Source organism: Taeniopygia guttata, chromosome 7 (genome assembly GCF_048771995.1).
Source record: "Taeniopygia guttata chromosome 7, bTaeGut7.mat, whole genome shotgun sequence".
NCBI classification, from domain to species: domain Eukaryota; kingdom Metazoa; phylum Chordata; class Aves; order Passeriformes; family Estrildidae; genus Taeniopygia; species Taeniopygia guttata.
The window spans coordinates 35,812,243-35,829,772 of record NC_133032.1 but is presented as its reverse complement, the minus strand read 5'-3'; the positions used below and the strand labels follow the sequence as shown (position 1 = coordinate 35,829,772).

Below are 17,530 nucleotides of genomic sequence, written 5' to 3'. Positions count from 1 at the left end.
TATCCAAGCTGGCCTTAAACACTTTTTTTATTAATACCACGTGGGTGTGACTCGCTGATGAGTACAAATCTCCATATTCTCACCTTGTTGTGGAGGTGCCCAAAGGAAGGTGTGGGAGCCCCTGCTTCACCCTGCTCTCTGCTTTTCCGCTCCCTCACTGAACAAAGGGTCATTACTTCTTTAATTCCATTAGTGCTAAACTTGCTCACGTTTTTTTTTTTCCCCTGAACAAACGGTTTTGAGTTCACCCAGGTTAGTTCACACGGGCTGGTGCAAATGCACACACGTTTGTCCTGCCCACGCTCCGGAGGGAGCTGGCTGGGAGTTCGCTCCGCTCCGGGGGCCAGATGGCCGTCCTAGCACCATGTTGAGCCTAAACCAATAAACCCTACTGAGATATGAGACACAGGCACCATGTACTGAGCTAAAACAACTTGGTGACTTCTGACCAGAGCTGGCTGGTGTCCAGCCAGCTTTGAGTGTAAGCACAGAGAATATACGTCCATATGGAATGGCACGAAGCTCCACCACTCAGCACAGATGATGCCCTCCACTGCTGTAGCCCTGGATAATAGAGGGTGTCCCAGCCTGGATAAGGGGTGTGAAATTCTCTCTGCTGAGGGAGAACATGGAGGCCATCTGATGCTGGAAAAATGTAACATTTGAATGTGTGTGTAAAAACTGGGTTTTGTTTGATTTGGGTTAGTATCGCCCCAAACCTGTTCTGGAAACTTCTGAAAAATGTAATCGGTCAGAGAAAGAAGGATAGCAGATTATCAAATTGATTTAATAATGATTTTTATCGGAATGCTAATATAAATCAAGGTATGAAAATTAACAGAAAAAAGGTTTAGAGTCGTAATTGATTTGCTCTTTTTTTAATGGTGAAGATAGTGTAAATAAAAGTGAATCATTAAAGAATTGGTAAAAAAGATTTAATCCAGTAAAAAAGTAAAAAAATGAAGTAAAAAATTAGGGCGGGTCTAGAGGCAAAATCATTTCCTATTGAGGATAACAGCACTGCTGTTGTTTCTCTGCTCACAACCAGACTGCGAAAATTTCCTTTTCAATGTGATGGAGAGAGGCTGCCTGAAAAGTTTTTGTGAAGCTGATGAAGGAGGTGGGATGTCCCTTTGAAGGAGATGAATTCTCTTGCTCTGAAGGGCCAGAAACAATGCTCTGGTGCTCAAAAGTCCTTGTACAGCACCATGATTTAAGAACAAATGTTTTTTTATTCTTAGCTCTGGCTGCTGAAAAACTTGGAGGGGGCGATCCAATAAGAACAGCAAAAAAATCTTCTAAGAAAGAGGACAAAAAAACCTCCCAAGTAAACTACCTGAAATTTATTCAGGCAGACAGCAATGTGATCTTAAACATTCACTTTGCATTAATCAACTTTGCCTCAGATAAAATGCTGGCAGATGGTAGCTATTCATTTTAAAAGTGACAGGTTTTCTTTACGTTTTTGTGTGGAAACCCCCACATGCACTCTTCCCTCCAAAAACTTTACTTGGTTAATTTGTCCAACATGCTTTTTTTTTTTTTTTCCCTTAAATACACTCCCATTACTAGGCAATTTCACAATTTGGATAGTTAAAAGAGGGTTTAGATGAGTTTAAATGCAGGCTCCTTCCTTTGAAGTCAGGGGAAGTGTATATATGGGAGCTGGGTTTTGGCAGAAGTAAGCTGGGAATGATGAAGACGATGCGGGGAGAGGTGCGGGGCCAGGGAGGACGCGGGCTGGGACTGCTGGGTGATCTGTACAAAGTGCTAATGTGAAATGGCAGTTGTCTGTTTGATGTGTAAAAGATTTGCTGAAATTCCAGCAAAATATTCTGATGAGAGAAGGAAAGAACAGTCTGGGTTTTCAAACCCTAGCATGTGTTTTCCTTTATGTTCTCAAATGCCGGGTGAAATCCTTATTTTTCTTTCTAAAACGAATTTTATGAATCACCTGGAGAATTGATATTTACATTGCTGGCAGTAAAATGTAATGAAATTGTGCATTATGATTCAGTATTTCTGCACTTAGGATTTTAATGAGGATTTTATCTGTCCTTTTAAGTGGTTGCTGTGTATATATTTTATTTCTAGATTAGTTATGGATTATATTTCTATTTTCAAACAACAAACATATACACTACTATATTATAAAGAATATGATACTTTCCACAATTCATTGTCATTCCAGCCCATAACACTAATTTGATCTTCCAAAGGGACAGTAAAAAAAGATTTAGTTTGCATCTAGTAAAGAGAAAAATACTGGGGTTTTTTCCCCCATTTTTTGGTGCTGCTTTTTTTTTTTTTTTTGGTAATCTCAAGTTCTTTGGGTTTTTTTTTTACTAAGAAGTAAATATTACAAATTTTGTTTGTTATTTGCTTTGCACATGATTTAGATTTATAGCTTTGTGTTCTGGTGTCATAAATAACTAATTTTTGTAATTTTATTATTGAGTACCCACAACTAGACTGGGTTTTGTGAATTGACGAAAAGGAATTTTACAATGTGCAAACTGTTTCTAGCAAAGCAATTTTGGGAGAAGGCCTACCTTAGCACCAATATTAATATTAATACTTTTGGGGGCTCTTTTTAGTAAACTTTAACTTGACCTATACACACTGAAGTTTGAAAGTCTTGGTTCAGGTAGTTGTGGCATCTCAGTTTCCAGTCTTCAGCAGACTGAATCCAGCGGCTTTTCCTTAACTCTCTACTGGAGAGCCAGCTTGGATGGGGCTTAGAGCAACCAAGCTTCCCATGGCAGGGGATTTGGAATGGGATGATCTTTAAGGTCCCTTCCAACCCAAACCATTCTAGGGTTCTTTGGCTACATCTGCTTTTTGTGCCCTAACACTGAGGGCTGTTATCTCCTGCTGTGGGTGTCCATGAGTTTCAGTGTAGATTTTGAAGGTGCTGACCAGGTCCATGATCACTATGGAAAACATGCCCAAAGGTTTTTCTGGTTTTATCTGCTTGATTGCTCTGGGATTCCAAGACTGAATGTCCCTCAGAACAAAGCTGGGGTCCATTGGTTGCTCTCCAAGGGCATCACCTCCTGGTGTAGTGCCATCCAAGGGACTTGGGCCATAATCTTGGAGCCCACTCTGGTATGAGCTGAGACACGGTGGGTGAGGGTGGTTGTGGATGGATGGTTGCTTCATAAACGCCATTCTTTATCAAACAGAAACGTTAGTGTAAACATAAACCACTTAATTTTGTGGATTATAACCTTGTTTCTTCCTTAAATACACAACATATACCTAGGCAGGAGGTTGGTTACAATCTTTGTGCCAAATTGTGCCACAATGGAAAACATTTAATTTAGGATCAACTTCTGACTCCCCATATCAGAATTTGATCAATTTTTTTTCTCTTCCTCTTCTCTTTAATACATCTCAGTTTAAGTATTGGTAGGCTTTGATTCATTATGATAATGAATTTAACTTCCCTACAAAAAAAAATTAGGAATACATACATTGCATCTATTAATTGGAATATCTTTGATGAATACAAAACAACTGAAAGGCTTTTTTTGTTCATCGTTCTGTAATGAAGATTTCCACAATTTCCTTATTCCCTTGTACAGTATTTTTCCTTTCTTGCCTTTGTCCTTTGTCCCTGTCTTTTCCTCCCTTCCTCCTGCACATTTACTCTGATGGTCCAGTGGACACAGTCATTTTAAAGAATGCTTTCCATTTCAGATCACTGACTGTTTTTATTGTTTATGTTTATAACCTTGCCTTCTTGTTCATCATTTTTTGCTTTAGCTCTCTTAATTTCCATTTTACTTGTTGCACGCTTGAATTTATTTTTCTGTCTAGTTGCAACTTGAAGAAAGAATGAAGGAAACAGCAGTGGACACAACATCAAAAGCAAATATGTGCTTTTCTTGTTGCAGAATAACTGGAAGAATTCATTTCTTTTAACAGTATGTAAAGAATTATATGGAGAAACATGTATTTAGAGTGGAGCTAATATTTCTCTCACACCACCTTACTTGATGCAACTACATCAGTCTTTTAAATTAGTGATTTACCAAATGTTTTAAAAATAAAAGGTGTAAATTATTGTGGGCAGAACAATGGAAAATTCATTTCAAATTCTATTTTTTTTTTTTGCAGTTAAATAATATTCTTACTGATTTCTGTTAATATGTTTTCTTTAAGTGCTAATATTTTTTAATATAGCATACTCTATGGAAAATTTCACGTATCTAGTTAGAATATGGAAAAATCTTCATGTGTTAAGGTATTATATAATAACATGAAAAAATTCTGAACACATAACTAACTCTGTGTATATTATATATGGAAAAACTAAAGAAATTGAAGGGCAGTAATTTGAGAACATCTGCATTTTTTTATTTATGTAAGAGAATATCCCATTTTTAATTAAAGATGGAAGTTAAGAATGATAAATGGGACCATTATCTAGTAACAGTTAGTTTGCAGGCGTTTTTTTCCAAATGTTCTGCAGATTGCTGCAGGTTTGACAGTGCCTTTGGCTTTTGTGTGCAAAATGCATTTCCTACTCGTGACAGAAGAGTTGTAACTCACTAAACATGGAGCAGTTAGCATGCATGGTGACATCTCTATGCTTAAACCCTGAGGAACTGAATTATTTTAAATTATTTTTAATGCAGAAATTTCCTGGTAGTCAATTATATTAAAAACTTAACAGTTAAAAATTTTATCTGCCAAATGCATTTTGAGAAATATTGCTAAAGACACTAAAACTATGCAAGAAAAGATTGATTTTGGGTGTGATTTTGGCAGGTTTTTGAAGTTTTTTTTTTTTCCTGTGGTAGTAGAGTGACCATTTTCTTGTGGTTCTTTTCAGTTTTTACTTTACCACTCGAATTCCTTCTTTGTTGCCATCATCCTAAACTAAAGTTGGTTCCAATTTATTGTTGCATCCTCAAGTCTTAGCTGTGGGGTGTCAAAGTGGGAGGAACAAAGCTGAGTAGGTGCTTTGGGAGGAACTTGAGTTAACATCAGATATTCGGCACCTCTTGGTATTTGTGACTCTCAGTGATCCCAGGAGCAAATATTTGGTGTCCTCGTGTTTCTCCATGGCTTTCACGGATCTTCAAGGTCCTGAGTGGGAGAAGTTCACTTGTGTGGGGTTGACTGGCTGTTGTGGTTACTGATGACTCAAGTGATGTTGTCCAGTCAAAAGGCTTTTTTGGAAGAAGAGTTGATTACACAGCCCTCATCTTTACCTCCTCCAGACTGTTGTGTTACCATCTACTCAACATGGAATCTGGTTTGCAGCAGAACTTGCTTGTCTGAGGTTTTGTACCAGCAGAGGATCCTTTGGGTCTAGCCTGGTCTGGAATCGGTTTTCGGTAGTTTCTGTGGCTGTTGAAACATTCAGGTCTAAAGTGCTGTAAACACAGACCTCAGGTCTTCTCCTCAAAAGTTCCATAGGCAGGAGTGGTAGGGAGGAGTGTCAGAAAAGAGTAATTTGCCACAAAAGAATCTGGAAAACTAGATTATAATGTAATTATTGGAAATTGCATCATGAGTTAGAAATAGTAAAACCTACATTTTCTTCCATTTTTTTTTCCTAACATGGAGCAGAGAACCTGAAGCGTGGTCTTGCATTGAATTAATACTCATTCTGGTGTAAACACACTGGAAAATATTTTTATATAATTTTGCATTTTAGTACAGAAGAAAAATATTAGATTTTAATCATAGACTCGGAATCGTTAAAGTTGGCAAAAACCTCTAAGAGCATCAAGTCCAACTGTTAACCACACTATGCTATGATGAGTGGAATATAAATTCAGCATTAAAGGAAGCATCTGTACTTGAAAAATCCTAATTTCCAATGCTAACAGCTGCATGGAAGGTCATTGACATTGTGGAGTGCGTGGGGTCTCTGGGGCTCAGCGTGTTTGAAGTCAATATTTATGGTGCCTCTGTACCTCCTGTCATTAGCAGGAGGTTTTCAAGGGACTGTTCTTAGATTATATTTTGCACATGGCTCTTGTTTTCCTAGATACTGATTGGAAAAAAGTGAAGGGTATAATAGTATTCCTGTCTGCTGATGGGTGATGAGACCAACATGTTGGGGCCATGGGTGGAATCGGGGTGAATGAATTGGTGGCAGGGAGGGAGTTTGAGATGCTTGTGTGCTTCCTGCGTTTTTAAGGAGTATAAAGGATATTTCAGCTGTTGAGATGAAACTCAGCAGCTGCTCTGCAAACTCCTAATGGAGCAGGGGACTGGATTTTCTTTATCTCCAGAGTTTTCCTCTGGTCACAGATACTGCTGGGGCTCCCCATTTCTCTTAACCCATGTAGCTTTTAAGCGGCATGGTTGAAGAGGAACAATGAAAATGTTTTTTGTTGGATAAAACGGGATTTGGAGACAATACTGTTGCCTATTAATTGCAAGGTACCGACTAAGGCTCTGAATGATGAAGAGGAAGATACAAAAGCTGTGTGCACCGAGCAAATGCTTTGCTGTGAAGCCAAAGAGCTTTGCAACCACACTCTGGGTTGTTACAGCATCACTGTGGTATTTGCCTTCCCATTATTTCTTCAGTTCACTTTTCTGTGGTGTCTGGTCCATGCCTATTTTATTTTGCTTTTAATTTTATTTTTTTAAATATTGTTTTATTTATTTTGCCTTCCAGCATGTGGTCTAAAACTGTAACTTCATTGACACTTGCGTATAATAGCTTTGATTTTGTCTTTGAAATCCGGAGGGGTGTTTAGTGTGAGCAGTAGTGTATCCAAGGTAGAATATTTCATGTTTTTGCAGATTGCTAGTATTACATGCCAGAGCAGCCTTCTGACCATGAAGCCCAGCCACGTTTGTTCTATTAGCTGCACTTCAGAAGTATTTGTTTAGTTTTTTCCTCAGATGGATAACCAGTATGGAACATTCTGTCCACAGAAGTCTTATTAAAGAGGTTAGAGCATCCTGCTAATTAGAAAAAACTAATTAGGCAGATTGTTGAGCCTGTAACCAGAATTTTATATTTTAATGAATTTTGAAGTGTGGTGTGCTCCCTTTTCCTATTGTAAAACACACTTTTTTCCTTTTAAATGTCTGGAAACAATCTTTTTGAGGAAGTTATGCATTTAGAATAAGAAAGCAGCAACACTTTAATTTTTGAATTTATTAAATAAACTGTTGAAGAATATATACAGTAAAACTGGTGAAACCATTAATTCATATCAGTCTCTTATTGTGGCAGAAAAAATTTAGTTACTTTCCTGTTGGTAGGTTTCAAGTTTAACTGCTCAAACGAGTTGAATTAAGTTCATGTCAAGAAACAATATAATTGTGGCTGTGTTAAAATTAGACTTAGATGGTACAGAACTCACAAATAACTCTTTGCTACTTCAAGCTAAAATTCATTGACCACCGTTTCACTGAGCCTTGGGAAGTTTATCATGTTTAAAGCTGGACTCAGTCCATTTTTGAGTGCTCTTGTAGTGCTGTTAGAGATTTTTGATCTGGAAGCTGAAAAATGAGCTCGTTCTGTGCCGTGGGGTGACCTGGAAGCAAAACCATCAGGGTTGGTTGGGTTTGCATGGTTCACATCTTAATTCCAGGTTTGCAAGGTGCCATGTGGAAAGAAGGCATGTTTGTGGCTGGGGACAAAACACTGGATTGGAGAAACATTTAAAATATATATATTTAACATGGATTTCTCCCCAACATCTAATTTTGAACTCTCTTTCAACTGTGCCCTGCTACAAACTTTAATTAGTCGTAACCTTTTTTCAGGCTTGTCATTCTGCATTTTGCAAAATGCTCTGGCTTGTGGAGCAGCCGTGTGTCCGGGAGCCGTGGGCAGTGGCCTGCAGTCTGTGTCAGGACCATCCTCTGAGATGTAACTCAAGGTGCAGATGTTGCAGCTGGTGAGACGAGGTTGGCTGCCATCTGGAAGGTGGCCATCTGCTCCCTCCTGCAGCAGCAGAGCACCACGCTTTTGGGGGCCCCTGCCCCTTCCTGTCACAACCTGAGTCAAGACAATTCAGAATTGCCTCTTTGAAGCCTGATTTGGGAATATTGGCTGGCCAAGTGCTCGGCACTTAGAGAAGTAAGGGGTTAGGAAGGGAGAAACAAATACTTCTAGACAAGATTTAGAAATGAGCTTTATGAAAGGACTTCAGTAAGCAATGGAGACTTAAGATATGTAGCTGAGGTGTGGAAATGTAGGAGAAACTACAGAGCAAAGAGAGATGCAGCGTGCTACGCTGATAAAAAACAGGTAGAAATGTCCCATTGGAGCATGGAGCTTGCTATTATTTTACTAATGCTTCAGGAAATATATGGAATCTCTACCACATGAGAACAGAACTGTGGGTACGGGGACTTGGAGGATGAAGCAATTAGGTCCCTTTAAGGAAAACCTTCCTACTTCCAGTCCAAGAAGGCAAAAATATTGCAAAGACTTGTATTTGTGGTGTCAGTCCTTCATGGCCAGACCTCCTATATTTGCTGGAGTGTCAGCTCTGGCTTTGGCCAGTCAGATTTGTGTTCAGCATCTGTGCTGACCTGTAGGTTCACACCCTTCCACACTCCTGCAGTTCAGTCTGCAGCCTGAAACCTGGGGCTGTTATCAACCAGACAGGTCTAGGTAGTTAGCATGATGTCATGTCTCTTCATAGGGTTATGGAACAGGGCTGAAATTTATGGCCATAAATATTTTAAATTGTTTTTGTTTGGCTTCTTGGGGAGAAGCATTTCCGTGGGTGAGAGGTTGTTTTGTGAGAGGCTCCAGTGTATGACAGATCATATAGATGGATTCAGTACATGGGGAGCTTGTACCCCTTCAGTGTCATAGGTTGGAATTGTTAAAGGCACTTAACAGCTTTACAGATTCTTGTTTAATTACTGGTCATTGTTCTGAAGTGGATGACTCATTTAGCCTGCAGTGATGGGAGGTGTTCTGGCCCTCTATATAATTCTACACATACATATTTTTGCTCCTAAGCACCACAGAAATGTCTGTTTTCCTCTTGTATGTCTCATTTCCTGGGGTAATACAAAGAAGATGGATCTGAGAGGGGCCATGGAATGAGAAAGGGGATGTTGGGAACAATTTTGCATCAATTTGGATGGCTCTTGGTGCACACCTGAACTCTGCCATTCAGTTGCCACCTGAAAGGGTATGTAATACTGTAATAAATTAATTAGTCCTTTCTTCTATATTGGTATTTCAGATTAGAAAACAGGCAGGACAACGTGAAATTCAGTGCTTAACAATGGTCTGATGTGGTAAAGTGTTAAAATTAACCTTTAAACCAGTTCTGGATTAGCTGCCATCAGCTTTTGTTCCCTCAGTTAAGGCTGTGTGTCCTTCACTGTGACCTTCTGTGTTTCCTGGTGAAGACCCATTGCAGAAGCAGGGACTTTGAATTTACCAGTCTGTATCACTTGGTCTTGTTGCGTGGAGATCTAAATAAATTTGCATTGATCTCAATAAATGGGGATGTTTTGAACCTTGACTTTCTAATGCTTCACAGTTGGGTGTTTTTTTCCCTGCTTTGTCAAGGAGGATGACTGTAGTAAGACCATGAGCTGATTACTCCCTGTATTAGATAATAATTTCTTAATGTGGGAGGGATATTAAGAAGAATAGATGTGAGCGCTCTTGGAACACTCTTTATGGAATAAGGTTTAAGCACTGCTGTTAATAGGATGCACATTCCCTTTCATGCTGAGTCAGGCAGAGCTTGGCTGTATATCCAGTACGAAAATCAAGGAGGTCTTAGACACACTTGCAAAACATGTGGTGACTCCGCTGTCTTTAAAAATTGTCACTATTGCTGTGATTGTCACATCTGGATTTTAGGTGGGTGGTAGCTGGAGTTTAATTAAAGATTAGCCCTACTTCCATCTAGACTTGTCTCTGAAGTACCTCATTGTTCCCCCACATCATGTGTTTGTCTTATGATGTGTCAGTAGCAAATAATTACGAGTTTGACCTAAAATTTAAAAAACCCTGCCTGTTTTAAGCATTCATGTCAGTAGCAGAGGCTGCTGGGTGCAGGGAACAGAGGGAGGATGAGTGGAGGTACAGGAGGGACATTGGGTGTCCTGATGGAGAGGCACTGCATCAGTTACTAACTAATCCTGACTTTTCTTGGGAGAAACCTGAATCATCATTAGAGATGAAATGTCTGTTTTGAATGAAAAGCTGATTTGATGGATAGAGGGGCTTTTTCCAATCAGTGAAAAATAATCCAAAGGGTTTTGGGAGTACCTGTTGAAGTTTGTTGAAGTCTCTTCAGTATGGAGAACTAAGGACTTAGGAATTAGAGTTAGCCTTAGAGTAAGATAAGATCTTGTGAAAGTATTTTTAGGGATTATTTTTTGTTTTGTTGGGGTCTTTTGGTTGTAAAAGCTTTTTCTGGATTATGTAACAGAAATCAGGACTACAACTCTAGTTTATATTTTTTGGGGTGCTCTGAAGAATAATCTGGAGGATGTTTGTGAGGGGAGTGATTAGTAGTAGGAACATAGAAATACTGAGTTTATTTTTAAAATTTTTTCTTAGGATTCTTCTTTTAATTTTATAAGCCTTTTAAAACATTCAGGTTGATTTGTAATGGTATATTCTCAATGGTTTGTTTTTCTAATATTATTTGGTGAACTCTAGAATGGCTCTACTGTCATTCTCAGAAGGTCTTCATTGAAACTTTTTCCCCAATTAAGTATTTTTAAGATTATTTCATTATGAAAGTCCTTGAAGTTAAGGTGAAGTCTAATTTCTTTTTCTTTTAATTTTCCCCTGTGTTGGCATATGAATGTGGTTTTGCCCTAGTGGCACTTCCTCATTTCAGATTATTTTCTACCTCTGCATATTATGTGATTTCTTGTTCAAGTGAATGACAAGATGATGTATGACACACTTGAGATGGTATTGAGCAGAGTATAGTTGGAAAATTGCAGTGATAATTTTATTTTTGCATCTCAAACTTACATGCCATTGAGGGGAAAAAAAAAGTGTAATAGCAACTCAACAAAAAGCATAAGGGGAAACCTAGAAAAATTACAGGGAAATTTCCATAACAGATACACAAGTAGTGCTGCTTTAATAATGATTTCCTGTCATGAACTATTTTTATCATTTGCCAGCTCTCTGACGTGGCATTCTATTTAACATTTTTGAGAGCCATGTTTTAATCAGATTAAGCTCAAGGAAACCGATAGGTATCTGTTTGGCTCATGACTTGTGCTTCTGTTTCTGATTTAGTCACAAGACTATTGTTGCTGGAATCTTTTAAACCCCATTTTGCTTCCACTTGCAGCCGGTGTGTGAGCCCGGAGGTTGAGTGCCAGGGATTTTCATGATATAAACACACAGGGCTCGTTATGGAATTATTTCGTAAATTAAAGAAGACTGGTACAAACTGTGTCTTTTTCCTCATGAGATTAAATGGCTAAAAATAACCATCTATTTTTAGTTTCAGGTGGGGTAATGTTTCTTAGGAACAAACTCAAAGCATTTGCTAGGAGAGGCTGCCCATGAGCAGTTGTGCATTCTGATCCACTTAAGGAAAGCAAAAAATCCTTAACAAATGTGAATATTCTTGCATCATTTTATATAGTGTGCCACATGATGATGCTTTCCATGCAAGAGATATTGAGAGAATAAAAAATAAGCAACTATATTTTAAACTTAGATATTTTAATGTTTTTTTCAGTCATTTTTTTAAATGAAAGACAGCAGAAAAGTTTCTAAGCAAAACTCTTGTGGTCTCCAATAGTGAGCACATCCTGAAAATTTAGGAAATTAGAAAAAAAGAAAAGGTGCTGCATAACATTTGGAATCATAGTTGTGCTTGGGTATTAGTGAATTTAGCACCTCCTTTGGTGGTCTCAGCATCTTGGAGCACAGGGGAGGACCGGCAGCCTGGCTTTTAAAGGGCTCTGTCTATCCATGTTTTCCTAATTTCCAGAGGAAAAAAAACACCCATGTATTACATTTCTAATGACCTCTTTTGTCTGTTGCAAATGCAGAGAGATTGTATTCAACAGCTTGGTTTGTATGGTGTCTTCCTGCAGTGTATTATTTATTTGGTTGACGTGTTCGAAAACTGCGAGCGTAAGAATTAATAAAGGTTATTAGTTACTTTCCATAATAAAATTAGCTGACCTTTAAGAGCATTATACAGGGGCTGTCTAAGTGGAAAAATGACAGAGTGCATTTTTATTCTGGTAGCCATTTCGATTACTAAATCTTACAGTCACAATATAGAAACTACGCGTGGTGATTAAATGTGGCTCTTGACTGTATGTTTGCAGACAACAATGAAATAAGTGGAATTTTTGTGTTCAAGACAAAATTTAACCCCGCAGTTACGGTTTCACCCACATCTTATATTTGGTTCCATTTGAGCAACACAGAAAAAGAAAAAAAATCAACCAAAAATAAAGAAAATGCAACTATATTTTCTAGAATCTAGCGTCCTTTGAAAGCGGCAGCGCCGGGAGTTTGCTGTGGTTTTTCTGGAGCGTGATGATGTGCAGATTCCTGGAGCAGCCTGACCTGGGTCTCTGTCAGGCTGCACTCTGTAGCTGGGCACATACAGCTCACTCAGCCTGATAGTCCTTAGTCATCTCAATTTATCTACCAGCTTAAAGGGACACTTGCCATACAATCCAGTATTGGAATGTGAAGTGCACGTGCCCACCTGTATTTTTAAGTTGGGGACAGGATGCACCTCATTTCCAAAGCAGCTGTTACAGCAAATCTCCTAATTTTATTTTCTTTGTACTGAATAATATCATTTTTTGCTGTGCCATTATCTAGAAGAGATTATTATAAAGGCTTTTCTCTTTATTGTTATTTTTGAAACATTGATAATCTATATCATGGTGATAGTATGGCTTGGATTTCAGGTGAACTTCAGATTTGCTTGTGCTGCTGCATTGTACTTTTTCAATTTTTGACTAGGTCTTATAACATTTGTTGAAATCCTTACAAGATATTCATCTATTTGTAGCATCATATAGGTCTGGCTCCCCATCTGTCTCTGTTTTTCATGACAACGAGGCTCTGGTACATTTTTTTTTAATTTTAGTTCTTATTCATTGAAGCCCACTGTAATGCAGTTTCTATCTTAGCTGTTTGTCCAATAGGTTTTATTGATCATTTGGGATGAAATAAAAGATTTATTCATAGGGACAAGTATTTACCAGCTATCAGTGAATTGAGTTTAATTAGGTTAGGTTTTCTACCTTATGAAACAGAATGTAATCAGAATCCATTTTTGTGCTGTTAAATAAATAAATAAATTACTAACTTAATGTAATGCCAAAAGCTAAGAAATATTGGGGAAGAAAAGTTAACTGAATTATTTTTTATTAATTATTTATTAACTGAATTATTTTTTGCTGGGCCGTATTTATTAAGGGTCTCATACAGCTTTTATATTTCAAAAGTAAGGGTATGAATCTTAGGTTCAGATTCCCTCCAAATAAATCCTTATTTAACAGGATATCCCTGAGACTTTTTCCCCCACACTCTTTCTGTTTTTTTTTTTTTTTCCCTTTTTCACTATTGGCAAGGCTGACTGAAACAGTCTCATCTGGTTTAAGTAAAAAATCTTTGCATTACTTGGCGGTGGTTTCTTTTGTACGTGGTGCTTGGAGCTCCTTGAAGCTGGAGCGCACAGGAAATGCAAATCATGCAAATCATCCTCGCGCTGACGATGTACAGTGGCGTGATTGAGCAGCAGTACGTATGGCTCGTGGGCTGACCACATGAAAGGGCTCATTTAAAGACCAGATGAGCCCAAGCTGGCTTAAGTTAGACTATGTGTGAGCTTCAAAGCTTATAGAATAGCATCCTTTTTAAAAATAAATTTATTTTATTAATAACACCTGCGCCGAGTTCTTAAACAGTGAGAACATGTATAGATGAACGTTACATTGAGTAACAGGCCATGCTTAAATCAGAAGGGCAATATTGTTGGTGGTTTTTTTTTTTTGTTTTTTATTTTTTGGTGGAAATTCAGGTATGCATTCATATGGGGGGAAGGTGACCACAGTCTGCACTGCAAAAAACAGTCCAGTTCGTGTTTGGTGTACATAAAACCCAACTATTTTCTGCCTTTCAGGTAAAAATGAAAATAAATGGAAGATAAAAGGGAGTTTTTTCTGTGCAGTAAGGTTAAGAGCAGGCTTTCTGTAAGTGCTTTTGAGTGCTGAGAAGAGGGAGGTTGATTGCTGGCTGCTTCAAATTTCTTGGTAACTGAGGAAAAAAATCCTGCATATTAATTTTCATACTTCTGAACAGCTTTTTCAGTAGTTTCAGGGCTTTATCCTTCCAATAATGCTGAGCCCTTGTGGTGTGGACTGTGGACCTTGAAGATGGTCAGGAGAGCAGCTGTGGTGGGAACACTGGGCTTCATCAGCAATTCATCCTTGAGATGGACCTATGGTAAACCTGACTAAAGTCACAGGGTAAAAATACTGGTAGAATAATAAACATTTTTTCATATTAATCTGGCAGCAAAAGGAGTGGCTGGATAGGTAACAGTGTCCTTAAAAATAATCTTACCTTTGGCTGTATCAGCATGGGTGGCTCTCTTTCTTGTAGTGAGAGTCTTATTTCTTACAAGTCCTTTTTGTTTTATACAGCCCTCATTCCCTTTCCTTTGGATGTTTTTAAAAGTTGAGATTCATTCAAATAATGTAACATGACACAAAGCTGGAAAATGTCAATCTTGGACTGTTTCTGTGTCATCTTGTTTAATTTTTACTTGAAACAGTAGCCCTGAGGAGGTCTGTGGTGGGACTGGGCAGGACACTGCACTCCATCACCCTGACGGATGTAATTCTGCCTTCATTTTTTTTCACCAGTTCTTTGCTCCTTCATTTTGTTCTTTCTGCTAATACACAGGAACGAGAGAGAAGGAAAAAAATATTTTTTTTTATATTTTATCTACCAGATTGCTTATTTCTCATCAAGTCAATCCACAGGTCCTGGAATAGGAGAGGGGGACATTTCCCACATTTTATTTTTGTTTCCCCCCATTTTTTTATACATTAATTTTATTCTTCTCTTTTATGTAATATATGAAGCTAAGTGGAACATTTCACCCCTTCCATGTACCTGCAGGCTGGGGCAGCTCCCACAGTGCTGAGCACATACAAGTGGGGGTCATAGGGCTCAGTGGGGAGTTTTGGGTTCAATTGGGGCTGAAATGAAGTTCCTTCTGTATGGTTTGTTCATATATTTGTTTATTTTAAAGGAGAAAAGAAAAGGTGGTTAAAGGGATGGCATCCCGAAACCATCAGGGAGGAATATTCAGAATAAATACTGTTTTTCTAAACCTGTGATCCTTTACAGGGAAAATTTGTGAGACTTCTGGACAGGTGTTTATACATCTAGCACAAAGTTTGTGTTTTAATAGAAGAAGCAATTTAAATCAAAGATAATATTAAAATATCTTTTATAGTCTGTGTTAGAAATACCAAGATGCAGGAGCTAACAGACAAAGCAGAAAAGAAATGTTACTACTTGTATCTATAATAATTTAATATAATTTAATATCCATTTCAGTGTTTGACAGGAAGTAAAGATTACTTAAATATTTGTACCTAAGAGCACAGGGCTGTATAAAGACCTTTGAATTTTCAAGTTAATTTGTTTCTTACAGGAATATAAAGAGATATATACAGAAAATGAATCCCATATGATTGTACAGCTACCATTGCTCCAGAACATTTTGGAAATACTTTCCAAAGAACATCTCCAGTCATCTTGACAAACAGCTTGAGTCAAGTTTCCTTTTCAGGACTCCTGAAAGGTTTTATGTGTAGTTCAAAGGCATTGCTGGAAAAATGGTGTTACTTGGAGACCTTGACCAAAAACTGCTTTACTTTGCTCAGCCTTTGCACATATGAAAGCTCCTTGCTTGGCCATCTTGAACAGATTTTTAGGTTTCTGCCATGGCGAGATACACAGTCTTTTCTCAATAACAAATTAGCTCTTGTCAACAGTTTTCCTGGCCACAGTTTAAATAGCTCAATTCAGAATGTTTCATAGATTTTTTGGTGGATTTTGCTAGAAAATATGTGCGTATATAGTATTTATGTGTCGTATATTTGCATGTTCATGCACGCAGACATCTGCGCACGTACATTTCTCTGGGAGTGAAGATACGAGATCTGAAAATGCTGAACCACTCTGTGCGCTCTCACAAAGATAATATTTTGGGAAACCAGTCAGGTACTGTGGTGAGCAGGGTCCATAAGATACATAAACACTTACATGATCTTACATGACCTGATTAAATCACTAGACCATGACATTCACTTATCTTCAGCTCTGGCTTGGGCTCCTCACTTCTCACTGTTCCCCTGGTTTGCTTGGTGGCCCTTGATAAACAAGCCTTGGCCTCAGTTTCTTAATCTTAAAGATTAGAAAGCATCTGGTGTGGTGTTCTGACTTTTTAACATACGATTTCAACCCCAGAGGCAGGTATTTCTCTTTCATTTTCCTGGGGAATAATGGGAATTTAGCACTGGATGCTTTATTTAATGATAAAAAGAATTCTGAAATGCTAGTTGCATATGAGATGTATTGGAAAAGCACGATTCGTGAAATATATATGGAAGCCTAGAAGTATTTTTATCAAGTTATTATTTTATTATTGGTTTTTTGCATGTAGGGAAATACCAGCATCTTGCAGTGTTGAGGTATGGGTTGCTCACTCAAGGGTCAGATCTGTGTTGTGTAAGTTGACCAGACATGACTGTAAATATCTAATGTTGTTAACCCTGCAAAACTCTCAGCCAGGAGCTGGAGAATCAAACTGGGCAAAAGGCTTAATTTCCGTGGTTGTTAAATTCTCTCATGAGTTTGACATCTTCTCTTTGTCTTTGAATTCTCTCTTCTTTATGTCAGCTCTTGCATGGCTCCCTTACATCCCGTGTCAGGAGCTCCAAGCTGAAGAGCTGAGATTCTTTATTTCTTTCTCTTTCCCTGGTTGCATTATAAATAAAAACCCTGTTATGATAACATATGAAATAAAATGGTAGGACATCAGTATAGATTATCCTTAAAATCATGTTATGGAAATGGAAATAAAGCAGTTTATGGTATATGCCAGGCATGATGCAAGTGATATTAAATAAATATATGACTGAAGGGTTCCATTCATTCCAAATGCTCCCCTTTGTGATCTTTAGCCATGTCTGTAGAGAAACCTTTCTTAAAGCACTTAAAGCTTAATTCAGAACAGACAAAACAATTATCTTTTGAAAGTCTGATGAAATATGTTTGGCAGCTTTTGAATTTAGGCAAGTGTTTGTCTCACTTCTTTGAAATCTCACTTCAGTCGGTTGCTCAGCCATTTCGGTGCAATCCTTCAAATCTGGTAGCGAGTGTGGGCTTTGCTGAGTTACAGAAATGTTCTAATCAGAAAGTGGAGGGGCTCAAAATAGTGTGCAGTACACAAAACTTGACATTTTCCTTATTGATGTGCTTTTGGATATCAGTCTACCTGCTGCCCCTGTGTTTTTGATGAAGTGTTGGTTGATAAAT

At 38.1% G+C, this 17,530-nt stretch overlaps 1 protein-coding gene across 15 annotated transcripts in view; it reads left to right on the top strand.

Annotated features, from left to right (window-relative positions):
- GTDC1 (glycosyltransferase like domain containing 1) overlaps positions 1-17,530 on the top strand; it is a 314,519-nt gene that overhangs the window by 191,869 nt on the left and 105,120 nt on the right. The gene's annotated exons all lie outside the window — the stretch shown is intronic.